Raw genomic sequence first — 12,028 nt, 5'->3', positions numbered from 1 at the left:
GGATGCCACTTGAACATATACTCATAAGTGAAATAAACCAGACACACATTTGTAAATATTGTATAGTCTCCCTAGTATAAGAACTCAAAAGAAGAAATCCAAATAGAAAGGTATGATACAAGTAAAAGGAAAGCAGGATCTTGAGGCCTAACTAATCAAGAGAGGGAAAGGAGAAGAGCTAGGAAACATGAGAGCGGCAAGCCATACAGTTATATGTAGAAGATGGGCAAGGCAATAATCTTGAGAATCTTCAGAAGATTTTGAAATCTAGCAGTTAATTGGAAAGATTCTCACCCTAACTATATATACAGACACCTGTGAAGAAAGCAACTGCACTAATGATGGCATTTTATAATAGTAGGTTCATGTTTGGAGTGCCTGTCATTCTGGCATTCTGAATGCGGGATGCTTGTCATGACATGCCAGTTGCTGCCATACTATCTCTCAGGTAGATGATTGTTCAAAAGGAAGCGGGTGGTGAATGAAGGCAGGAGACAGGTAAAGGAATGTTGCAGGACTGTTCTGCTACAGGGTTGAATATGGTTAGATTTCTGGATTTATGTGTAAACATAAGAATTATATAATTTCTTATGCCTATTTTTAAAATATATTTTAATTTTTTAAATGTTTTTTCATCATATTTTGCAGGGACTTAAAGTTCAACATATCAATACTTGATGGAAAATACCTGTTCCATGTTATGCCTAAGATGTTTGATATGCAGGCAGATAATGAAGTTATGCTTAACAGCCTAGGTTGTATTGCAATAACAATAAGATTCTCTTCTGGAGGTTCAACAACCTAAGTTTGCAGACCAAAATTAGAGAAAAAGGAGGGCCACAAGGAAAGCCACCATTTTGGCCCCAGCCTTCCAAGGTCAATTAAGACTCAGGACATAGGAGAACTTGTAATGTAACGATATGTAACTCAGTAGTATCCCAAATTTTCTGGTCAAGGAGATTATGGGGCTAAAGAGAAAAGTGATTGATGATGTAGAGTGTGCCTAAAGAGAGTCACATGGAGAGAAAACATTCTCTCAGGTTTTCATAGCTAACACATTAGCCAATCAATGGCCGTGACTCATCCTCATAGCTGACACTGACAAAGGATCTACAATCTGAGGTAAAAGATTTCAGGATAAATCCTGAGGGGATTTCACTGACCTCATCAGAGCCAAAAGCTACAAATTTTGTTGAATAGGTCTTGCTTTATCTTGGTCTTAACCAGCCAGCAGAAAAGTATAAAAACGAAGTATAAGAAGTAAAGCCATGCTGTTATGTTGAGCTGTAGGGGACTCAGGTCAACAATTTCTCACACTGTCAGTAAAGCAGAAGATCCAATACTATTATGGACTACTGAACTCTTTTAGAATATTTTGCTGAGTTAACACAAGTATAATATTCAAATGACAGAAATAAATAGAAAAGGGGATAGAGGTGAATGTCCATTTTGTATCTGTGTATTCAAAATGGTTAGGATAGATGTATAGTTACATTCTTTTAGTGAATAGAGGGATTTATTCTAATAGTATTTTTAAATAGAATTTCATGTCTGCATCTTGTATAGCAAATAACCACTAGGAAGAGAGTATGCAATTTGTTAATCATTGAAACTGTCCTACCAATTTGTTTTGAATCTATCTCATTGCTATTTTTCTCTAAATAAAACTATGGAAAAAAAACCTACCACCAGCATACCTCACAGACCTAGAGAAGTTGTTCCTAAAACTTATTTGGGACCATAAAAGACCTAGAAGTGTTAGGGCTCTCTTGGCCAACAAAGACAAGGCAGGAGGCATTACAATTCCTGACTTGAAATTATACTACAAAGCTACTATGATAAAATCAGCATGGTATTGGCAGCAACCCAGAACTGAGAATCAATGGTACAGAATAGAAGATGCAGAATCCTCTATGAACACTCAGCGACCTTATCTTTGACCAAGGGAGAAACATGCTTACTGGAAGAAAGATAGCCTATTTATCATATGGTGCTGGAAACCTGGCGTTCTTCATGCAGAAAACTAAAACTTGACGCAGATCTACCACTATGCTCTATGCTAAAGACAAAATTGATTAAAGATCTAAACATTATATCAGAAACACTAAATCTTCAGGAGGACAAAGCAGGAGGAATTCTTGAAGACATAGGGATAGGTAGATATATTGGTCAGTGTTTTCCTTAGAGGAATGGATATAATATAAGGAACAGATATTAACACAAGATATCAGTCAGCTGCAGAGTCAGATGAGGGAGAGTGCAGAGGGCGTCTGCATACCGCAAATTGAGGACTTCAGTCTCAAGATCTGAAGCTCACTGCTGTGCACCATGTAAGTCTCTATTCGTCAGTTAATAGGTCTGCGATGGAAGACTGAAGAGTATGCAATGGAAGGTGAAGGATCCAAGACAAGTGATGAAGTCCAAGCCAAATGCAAAGACTGAAGTTCCTCAGACAAGTGGAAGATTAACTACTTCCTCGGCCTCTTTATATGGTCTCTTTGTGCTGAATCACTCTGGGGTCAGAATCAATTGTGCCTCAGGGCGGGACATTCAGCCGGAAGTGTGCCAGGGAGTCATCGGCCAAGTTGACACAATGTATCAGCCACTACAATCCACCCACTGTCGACTTGGCATATTTGAAACCAGTCTCCAAATACAGAGGTATGCATATAATTATGTCTAACATTGTTATAACTAGCCTGCGTACAAATGGAAATGCAGTAATATCCTTACCCAAATAGAAGGTAAGATTTTTTTTTATGCTTCAATATTAACACAAGTTTGATAGTCTTAAAATCTTGTACTAAATCTGTCCTTATTATATTATAACAGAACTACATATGGGGGTGAAATGGTACAGTAATAATCCCCTTTTCTGTAGCTGATTACAGGGTTGTAGCTGGTATTTGGAGCTACATTCTTCTACTACCCATTCTGTATTCCCTTGGCCCTCAGCAAGTACCTCAGCAGGTCTGAGTTCTTTCCCTGGTGGAGTGACCTTCATTCCTGAAGGCTCTGGACCATTTGTCATCCTGCCTGTATTAGAGTGTTGCAGTTTTCCATTGACTTTAATGACAGGGCATGGCAATATTAAGAGGTGCCCCAAGGGATCCCCTGCACTGTATGTATATTCTTCCTTTCCTCAGCTGTGGAGTAATAATACAATTTCCCCATGATAGTCTGGGTCAATCACCCCTGACAGCACTGTGACTCCCTTTTTAGCTTGTTTCCTCAAAGGCATGAGGAGACCAAAGTGAACAGGGGGAAATCTTAGCTTCCAGTTCAATGGTATCATTGCTGTTCTTCCTGGTACAATCCTTCCCCCCTCTGGGACTAGGATTTCTAGTCCAGCAGAAGATAAGGTTTTGAGGTCAGGAAGCAAGAATTTTGCTACGGGATCACTAGGAGTAATGGTGAGTGGTACCATTCCTACTCCCACCCCTTGATTCCTGGACACATGAATCCTGGCTATGGGAGGCACAGTACCATATAGAAGGCACTGATTCAAAGCATATACAGACTTCTGAAGTACCTTACCCCAGCCCTGCAAGCTATTGCCACCCAACTGTCACTGTAACTGTGTCTTCAAAATACCATTCCACCTGTCTATCAATCCAGCTGCTTCTGGATGGTAAGGAATATGATGAGACCAATGAATTCCATGAGCATGAGCCCACTGCTTCACTTCTTTGGCTGTAAAATGTGTTCCTTGGTCAGAAGCAATGCTGTGTGGAATTCCATGGTGGTGGATAAGGCATTCTGTAAGGCTTCGGATGGTAGTTTGGGCAGAAACATTACATGCAGCAAAGGCAAATCCATATCTAGAATATGTGTCAATGCCAGTGAGGACAAAGCGCAGTCCCTTCCATGATGGAAGTGGTCCAATATAATCAACCTGTCACCAGGTTGCAGGCTGATCACCCTGGGGAATAGCGCCATATCAGGGACTCAGTGTTGGTCTCTGTTTTTGGCATATTGGACATTCATCAGTTGCTGTAGCCAGATCAGCCTTGGTGAGTGGGAGTCCATGTTGCTGAGCCCATGTATAGCCTCCATCCCTGCCACCATGGCCACTCTGTTAATGGGCCCACTGGGCAATGACATAGATGGCTGAAGGAGGTTGGCTACTATCCACAGCCCGAGTCATGTTATCCTCTTGATTATTAAAGTTCTCTTTTGCTGATGTTGCCTTTTGGTGAGCGTTCACATAGAAAACAAATATTTTTATATCCTTTGCCCATATAGAGAGGCCTGTCAACATACCTCTTCCCCAAATATCTTTGTCACGTATTTTCCAATCATGCTCCTTCTAAGTTCCTGACCATTCGGCCAAACCGTTGGCTACGTCCCATGAGTCAGTATATAATCGCACATCTGGCCATTTCTTTCTCCAGGCAAAATGCACTACCAAATGCACGGCCCGTAGTTTTGCCCACTGTGATGATTTCCATTCACTACTGTCCTTTAGTGAAGTCCCAGAAAGGGGCTGTAACGCTGCAGCTGTCCACTTGCAGGTGGTGCCTGCATAGCGTGCAGAGCCATTTGTAAACCAGGCCCTAGTCTTCTCATCCTCTGACAGTTGATTATACGACACACTCCACAATGCTATAGGTGCATTCTGGGAAGGCAATAGAGCAGGCATAGAAGCCATAGGTATCTGGGCAACTTCCTCATGTAATTTACTTGTCCCCTCTGGACCTACCCTGGCTCTGTCATGAATATACCACTTCCATTTAATGATAGACTGTTTCTGTGAATGTCCAAACATGAATTAATAGATCAGATAATACCCAGGGCCATGATAGGTAACTCAGGTCTCATGGTGACCTGGTGTCCCATAGTCAAGTGTTCTGTTTCCACCAAGGCCCAGTAAAAGGCCAAGAGTTGTTTCTCAAAAAGAGAATAGTTATCTGTAGATTATAGCAGAGGCATGCTCCAAAATCCTAAAAGCCTCCACTACAATTCACCTATGGGGGCCTGCCAGAGACACCAAACAACATCCCTACCACTGAGACTTCAAGTACCATTGGATCTGCTGTATCATATGGACCCAGGGGCAAAGCAGCCTGAACAGCAGCCTGGACCTGTTGCAGGGCTTTTTCTTGTTCTGGGCCCCAGTCAAAATTAGCAGCTTTGTGACTCACTAGGTAAATGGGTTGGAGTAAGACACCTAGGTGAGGAATATGTTGTCTCCAAAATCCAAATAGGCCCACTAGGCGCTGTGCCACCTTTTTGGTCATAGGGAGAGCCAGATGCAACAATTTATCTTTTACCTTAGAAGGAATATCTCTACATGCTCCACACCACTGGACTCCTAGAAACTTCACTGAGGTAGAAGGACCTTGAATTTTTATGGGATTTATCTCCCATCCCCTAGCTCTCAAATACTGTACTAACAAATCCAAGGTGGTTGCCACCTCCTGCTCACTAGGCCCAATCAGAATGACATCATCAATGTAATGAACCAGTGTGATGTTTTGAGGAAGAGAAAAGCGATCAAAATCCCTAAGAACTAAGTTGTGACACAAGGCAGGAGAGTTAATATACCCTTGTGACAAGACAGTGAAGGTTTATTTCTGGCCTTGCCAACTGAAAACAAATTGTTTCTGATGGTCCTTATGTATACGTATGGAGAAGAAGGCATTTGCCAAATCAACAGCTGTGTATCTACATGTGTTAATCTGCTCAGGCAAGGAAACCACATCAAGTACTGCAACTGCAATTGAAGTCACCACTAGATTCAGTTTACGGTAATCTACCATCATTCACTAAGATCCATCTGTCTTCTGCACAGGCCAAATGGGAGAATTAATTGGAGATGTGGTGGGGACTACCATCCCTACATCCTTTAAGTCTTTGATGGTGGAATTAATCTCCGCAATCCCTCCAGGAATGTGGTACTGCTTTTGGTTCACTATTTTACCAGGCAAGGGCAACTCTAATGGCCTCCATGTGGCCTTTCCAACCATAATGGCTCTCACCTGGCAGGTTAGGTAACCAATGTGAGGATTCTGCCAAGTACTATGTATATCTATCCCAATTATACATTCTGGAACAGGGGATATAAATACAGGATGGATCTGAGGACCTATTGGACCTACTGTGAGTCAGACGTTTGCTAAAACTCCATTGATCACCTGCCCTCCATAGGCCCCTACTCTCACTGGAGGGCCACTATGGTGTTTTGGTTCTCCTGGAATCAGTGTCAGTTCAGAACCAGTGTCCAGTAGTCCCTGAAATGTCGATCATTCCCCTTTCCCCAGTGTATAGTCACTTGGGCAAAAGGCCTTAGGTCCCTTTGGGGAAGGATAGAAGGAAGACTGACTGTACAAATTCTGAGGGCATTAGGATCCTTCTCCAAGGAGACCTGGCCTCACCATCATTCAAGTGGTTCTGGGTCTGTAAACTGGCTCAAATCCGGGAACTGGTTGAGAGGCCATGATTGCCTATTAGCATGATTTGAAGTAGGTCTCTGTTCTTTTGCCCCATTATTCTTCTGATTATATAAAAGTATCAAAAATTTTATAGACTTCCTATCTATTTTGCTTTTGGGAACACTGTGACTAATCAGTCAATGCCATAGGTTTATGCGTGTCAGATTATTCTGGTCACTGATTTGCTTCTGCCTTTCACGGCAATTAAGTGCTGCCAGTTGACCTCTGCTGTTCTGGGATCCAATTAAACCCATTGCCCTGAAATTTCCTGGCTGAGTAACTGCGGTCCCCACTGTACGGTCTGGCATGCAAAGAAGAGCAATGATAGGGCTCTTCAGCGATGATGGTGCTCCCCTCATAAATCTGTTTCTCAAAGTGTTAGTAAATGTTATGGTTTCAGGATCATCCCAATATGAAGAGTTAGGCTTAACATGACAGATGCACACCAGCATCCCCATTTCCCTAAGGCTCTGCATCCCTTCATCAATAGTAAACATGAAAGATCACGCACCTCTAACTCATTCAGAGTGGGTCATCTTTTGAGCCATACTTCTGTCAACCAGCCAAAAAGACTTTTAACACCTTTTTGTACTCCACGAGCTGCAACACTGAATTCAGAATCCCTACTTAATGGGCCCATATCAACAAACTCAGCATGACCCAGGTGTATGTATTTGACACCATTATCCCAGACTCATAAAATCCATTCCCATGCCTGCTCATTGGGCCTCTATTTATAAGAGTTAGAAAATTCAATAAGGTTTTTGGGAGAATAATGAATCTCTTCATGGATCACATTATGTATCTCACCCTTAGGCGACTTCTGTGATTGAAGCCTGGTTATGGGCCTAGAGACAAACATGGGTGCTGAGGGTGGGTCCTGAGAAGTCACAGCATTATCTTGTTCATTCCACACAGGATTTGTGTCTCCAGATATATTAGGAGGCACTAGTACTGCAGATGGTGAAGGCAATGATGCCTCTGCCACAGTGGGCAGGGAATTCTCTTCCTCAGGGAAAATAATCTCATTAGCATCTAAAACCTCAGCCTCCTCAGCCTCCTCAGGATCCTCCCACACATCTCCATTCCAATTTACGGGATCCCATTCTTTCCCAACCAGTGCCCTCAACTTTGCTTCAGATACCTTCCAAAGCTGAGCATTTAATTTACATTGCAGTTCAGCCAATCAAATTATAAGTGACTGCATTTGGGTTTCTGCAATCTCCGCCTTGTAGCTAAAAGAAAGGAGATTTTCTGTCAAGACACACTTAGAAACTTTTAAACTTTTTATCTGTGTCTGAAGGCGGGAAATCGAATCTGTGAGCTCCTTATTTTCGTTCATAAGTTTGTCCATTGAGGCTAAGACCAACCAACCAGCATCATTATACTCCCAACTCTGCCAAAGATGTTCAAAATTTTTATGCATGGAATTGTTGAATTCCTGACATCTCACAAGTGGTGAATTAGGATAATCAAATGGATCAATATGGCGTACTACTTTAAACAGCTCACGCCAAGGAGTATCAGTGTGATCCTTAAGATCAGGAGAGACCATGGTGTCATTAGATCTCATCAAATCTCAGAGCCAACTCCAGACACACTTAAACTCCAGCCATTTAAAACTGCCATCATTATATTCTGTTTCCCTAGAGCCACTCCCAATACCATATTCCATATTGGACAGGGTTTTACTTAGAGGAAGAGATGTAATATAAGGAACAGATACTAACTCAAGATATAAAATGTATAAGGAATTAAAAGATTGGCTTACAACAGTCAGCTGCAGAGTCAGATGAGGGAGTGTGCAGAGGGTGTCTGCAGAACCCTGACTGAGGAGTTCAGTCCCAAGGTATGAAGCTCACTGCTGTGCACCATGCAAATCTCTATTCATCAGCTAATAGGTCTGCAATGGAAGACTGAAGAGTCTGCAATGGAAGGTGAAGGATCCAAGCCAAGCGATGAAGTCCAAGCCAAATGCGAAGACTGAAGTTCCTCAGACAAGTGGAAGATTAACTAATTCCTCAGCCCCTTTATATGGTCTCTTTGTGCTGAGTCACTCTGGGGGCAGAACAACTTATGCCCCAGGACGAGACCCAAACCAACCAGAAGTGCACCAGGGAGTCATCCGGCCAAGTTGACACAATGTATCAACCATTGCAGTAGAGTTCATGAACAAAAAACAAATCGCACGCATAACACTTGAAAGAATTAACAGGTGAGACATCCTCTTATTGAGAAGATACTGCACATCAAAAGAAATTACCAACAAAGTGAAAAGACAGCCCACAAATTTGGAAAAAACATCTTGACTAATAAGCATGCAGATAAAGTTCTGCTCTCTACAATTTATAAAAAACTACAAGCATTAGCACCCCAAAAAGTAAAGACCTAATCCAGAAATGGTCATCCGAGATGAAGTCGCATTTCTTAGATGACAAAATTAAAGAAACGGACAAATATATTTTAAAAAGCTGCACTTCAAAGGCATCCATGAAATGCAAACTAAAGCAACACTGTGATACCATTTCATCCCAGAAGGATGGCTACCACAATGAAATCAACCCAAAACAAATGTTGGAGAGGCCATTCAAGGTCAGTGAGGACTCAGGAAATAGTGTTTCAAAGCACCAGCTTCTCAGTTCATTAATTCTTTGAACTGTTTTCTTTGTCTCAATTGAATTGTTTTCTGCTCTAATCTTTATGATTTCTTCCCGTCTTTGGGCCCTGGGTTTGATTTTTTCTTCTTTTTGTAGATATTGGAGGTGCAGCAATAGGGTGTTTATTTGTTCCCATTGTTTTCATAATGTGTGAGTTCACAGCTATACATTTCCCTCTGAGAACTGCTTTCTTTCATCACATCCCATACACTCTGATAAGTTGTGCTTGAATTTTCATTGAATTGTAGATATTGTTGAATTTCTTGTTTAATATCATCTGTAATCCATTAATTGTTGAGTAGGATGTTGTTTAGTTTCCATGTATTTAGGAGGTTTTTCTGGTTTCTTTTGTTGTTTTTTTCCAGTTTCATTGCACTGTGCTCAGATAATATGCTTGGGATAATTTTTGTTTTCTTGCACATACTTAAGCATGACCTATGGACCGGAGTGTGGTCTCTTAGAAAATGACCCATGTGCAGCTGAAAAAAATGTGCGTTCAGCTGTGGTTGGGTGGAACACTCTGTATATGTCCACCAAGTCCATTTGTTCCAAGCTCTGGTTTGATTCTGCTACTTTCCTAATTTTTGTCTGGTTGTCCTATGTTTTTGGCATAACGGGGTGTTAAGGGATCCTGTTAAAATTGTGATATTGAATATTGGATTTTTCATGTCCTTTAAGATTTGTCCTATAAATTTGGGTGCTCCTATGTTTGGTGCATAGATATTTATGATTGTTTCCCCTTCCTCTTGAATTTTTCCACTAACCTGTATATAGGGGCTTTCTCTATTTTGTTTGATGATTCTTGGTTTAAAGTTGAAACTGTGAAAATGGGATTGCTGCTCCTGCTTTTTTCTGAGGTTCTGAGGCATGTAGTATTGTTTTCCATCCTTTGATTTTCAGCCTATGAATTTCTTTGTGCTAACTATGTTTCTTGTATACAGCATATTATTGGAATTTCCTCCCTAATCCACGGTGCCAGCTCTATTTCCTTAATTGGTGAATTGAGTCCATTTACATTGATGGTTATAATTGATATTTGTTGACTTGCTATTGACATGTTATTTACCTGCTGTTGTCTACTCCTTTTTGTTTTGTGTTAAATTTCCTTCTTTAGTGGGTTCTTTCTGTTCCCCTTTGTGGAGTTCTGATCATTTTGGTCACTCTCTAGAACATATTTCAGTAGTCTGTGTATGGTAGGGTTTGTCATCATGAAATTCTTTAGTTGTTCTTTGTCATGGAAGTATTTTACTTCTCCATCAAACTTGAAAGAGAGTTTTGCAGAGTATAGTAATCTGGGCTGGAATTTGTTTTCATAGAGTAGTTGAGGTACTCTGCTCCATGCTCCTCTTGCTTCATGGGTTGTGAAGAGAAGTCGGCCATAATTCTGATGGGTTTTCCTTTGAGTGTGATTTGCTTATTTTCTCTAGTGGCTTTCAGTATATTATTCTTGTGCGGAATTTCTGGAATCTTGACTATTATATGTCTCAGTGTGTTTTTAATTGGGTTGAAGTTATTTGGCGTTCTGTATGCTTCAGTTAGCTGAATGTCAGATTTTTTGCTCATATTTGGGAAGTTTTCTGTTATAACTTCTGCCCATACTCTTTTTTGTTTTTTATTTTATTTTATTTTTATTTTATTTTTTTTGCAGAACCAAGGATTGAACTCAGGTCTTTGCACTTGACAGGGAAGAACGTATTTCACTTAGCCATTTCCCCGGCCCTCCATATTCTTTTTATATCATTTGAATTGATTCCATCTTTCTCATCAATACTTATTAGTCTAACATTGTTCATTTTTGCATGATGTTGCAGGTGATAAATTATATTTTCCTGCATCCTAGTTGTTGTTAAGAGATCCCTTCTTAACTTTTCACTAGCTGCACCAGCGTCTTCAAGATCTGAAACCCTGTTTTCACTTTCACTCAAACGATTTTGCAGGCTTGTGATTGCGATTTTAAGTCCCTCCATATCTCTTTGACTTTGCTTCATGTTATCTGTTTCTTTCCTGTATTTCTTTCTCAAGGAATCCGTCATTGTTCTAATCTCCTGTAATTTTTTATCAGTGTCTTTTTTAGAAGGAGTTATTAATTCTTTTACTACCAAGTGTTTTTCAGATTGTGCTTCCTCCTTTTTTTTTTTTTTTTTTTTGTATTTGGTTCTTTACTTCAGATGCTATGAATTCAGAGATTTCTTTCTTTTATTCCAGAAATTAATTCTGCTCTGACTTCCTCATTACCTTTCTGCTGTTGTTTCTTTTCTTCCAAAGCTATTAATTCATACACTTCAGCTGAGCTAGTGTCCTCTGCAATAGTTCTGGTTGGCTATTGGGTTTCCTCCATATGTTTCTCTATTTTATTCTTCACTTGAGGTGCTAATAATTCAGAGATTTATTTATTTATTTATTTATTTATTTATTTATTTATTTTTAGGTGCTCTGCTTACTCTTTTTCCCTAATTTTAGTGAGAAACAAATAGCAATAAGACAGTTTCCAATCAAAATGGTATGACAGTTTCAATAATTAAAACATTGCATACACTCTTCTTAGTGGTTATTTGCTGTACAAGATGCAGACACGATATACTACTTACAAACACTATTACAACAAATGCCTCTATTCATTCAGAGGATGTAAAATATATCTATCCTAAATATTTTGAATACAAACATACAAAATGGACATTCATCCATATCCCCTTTTTTGTTTAATTTCGTCATTTGAATATTATAGGTGTGTTAACTGAGCAAAATATTCTAAAAGAGTGCAGTAGCCCATAATAGTATTGAGTCTTCCGCTTGACTAGCAGTGTCAGAAATTGTTGACCTGTGTCCCCTACAGCTCAACATAACAGCATGGTTTTACTTCTTATGCTTTGTAGTTATACTTTCCTGCTGGATGCTTAAGACCAAAATAAAGCAAGAACTTTGCAACAAGAGTTG

At 40.1% G+C, this 12,028-nt stretch overlaps 1 pseudogene; it reads right to left on the bottom strand.

Annotated features, from left to right (window-relative positions):
• Window positions 1-2,818: 2,818 nt before the first annotated feature.
• On the bottom strand, window positions 2,819-7,989 carry LOC105741169 (annotated as a pseudogene).
• Between the last annotated feature and the right edge of the window lie 4,039 nt (window positions 7,990-12,028).

Source organism: Octodon degus, unplaced genomic scaffold (genome assembly GCF_000260255.1).
Source record: "Octodon degus isolate 3935 unplaced genomic scaffold, OctDeg1.0 scaffold00316, whole genome shotgun sequence".
Classification (NCBI taxonomy): Eukaryota; Metazoa; Chordata; class Mammalia; order Rodentia; family Octodontidae; genus Octodon; species Octodon degus.
The sequence above is the reverse complement of the archived record's forward strand: the minus strand, read 5'-3'. Positions and strand labels throughout refer to the sequence as shown.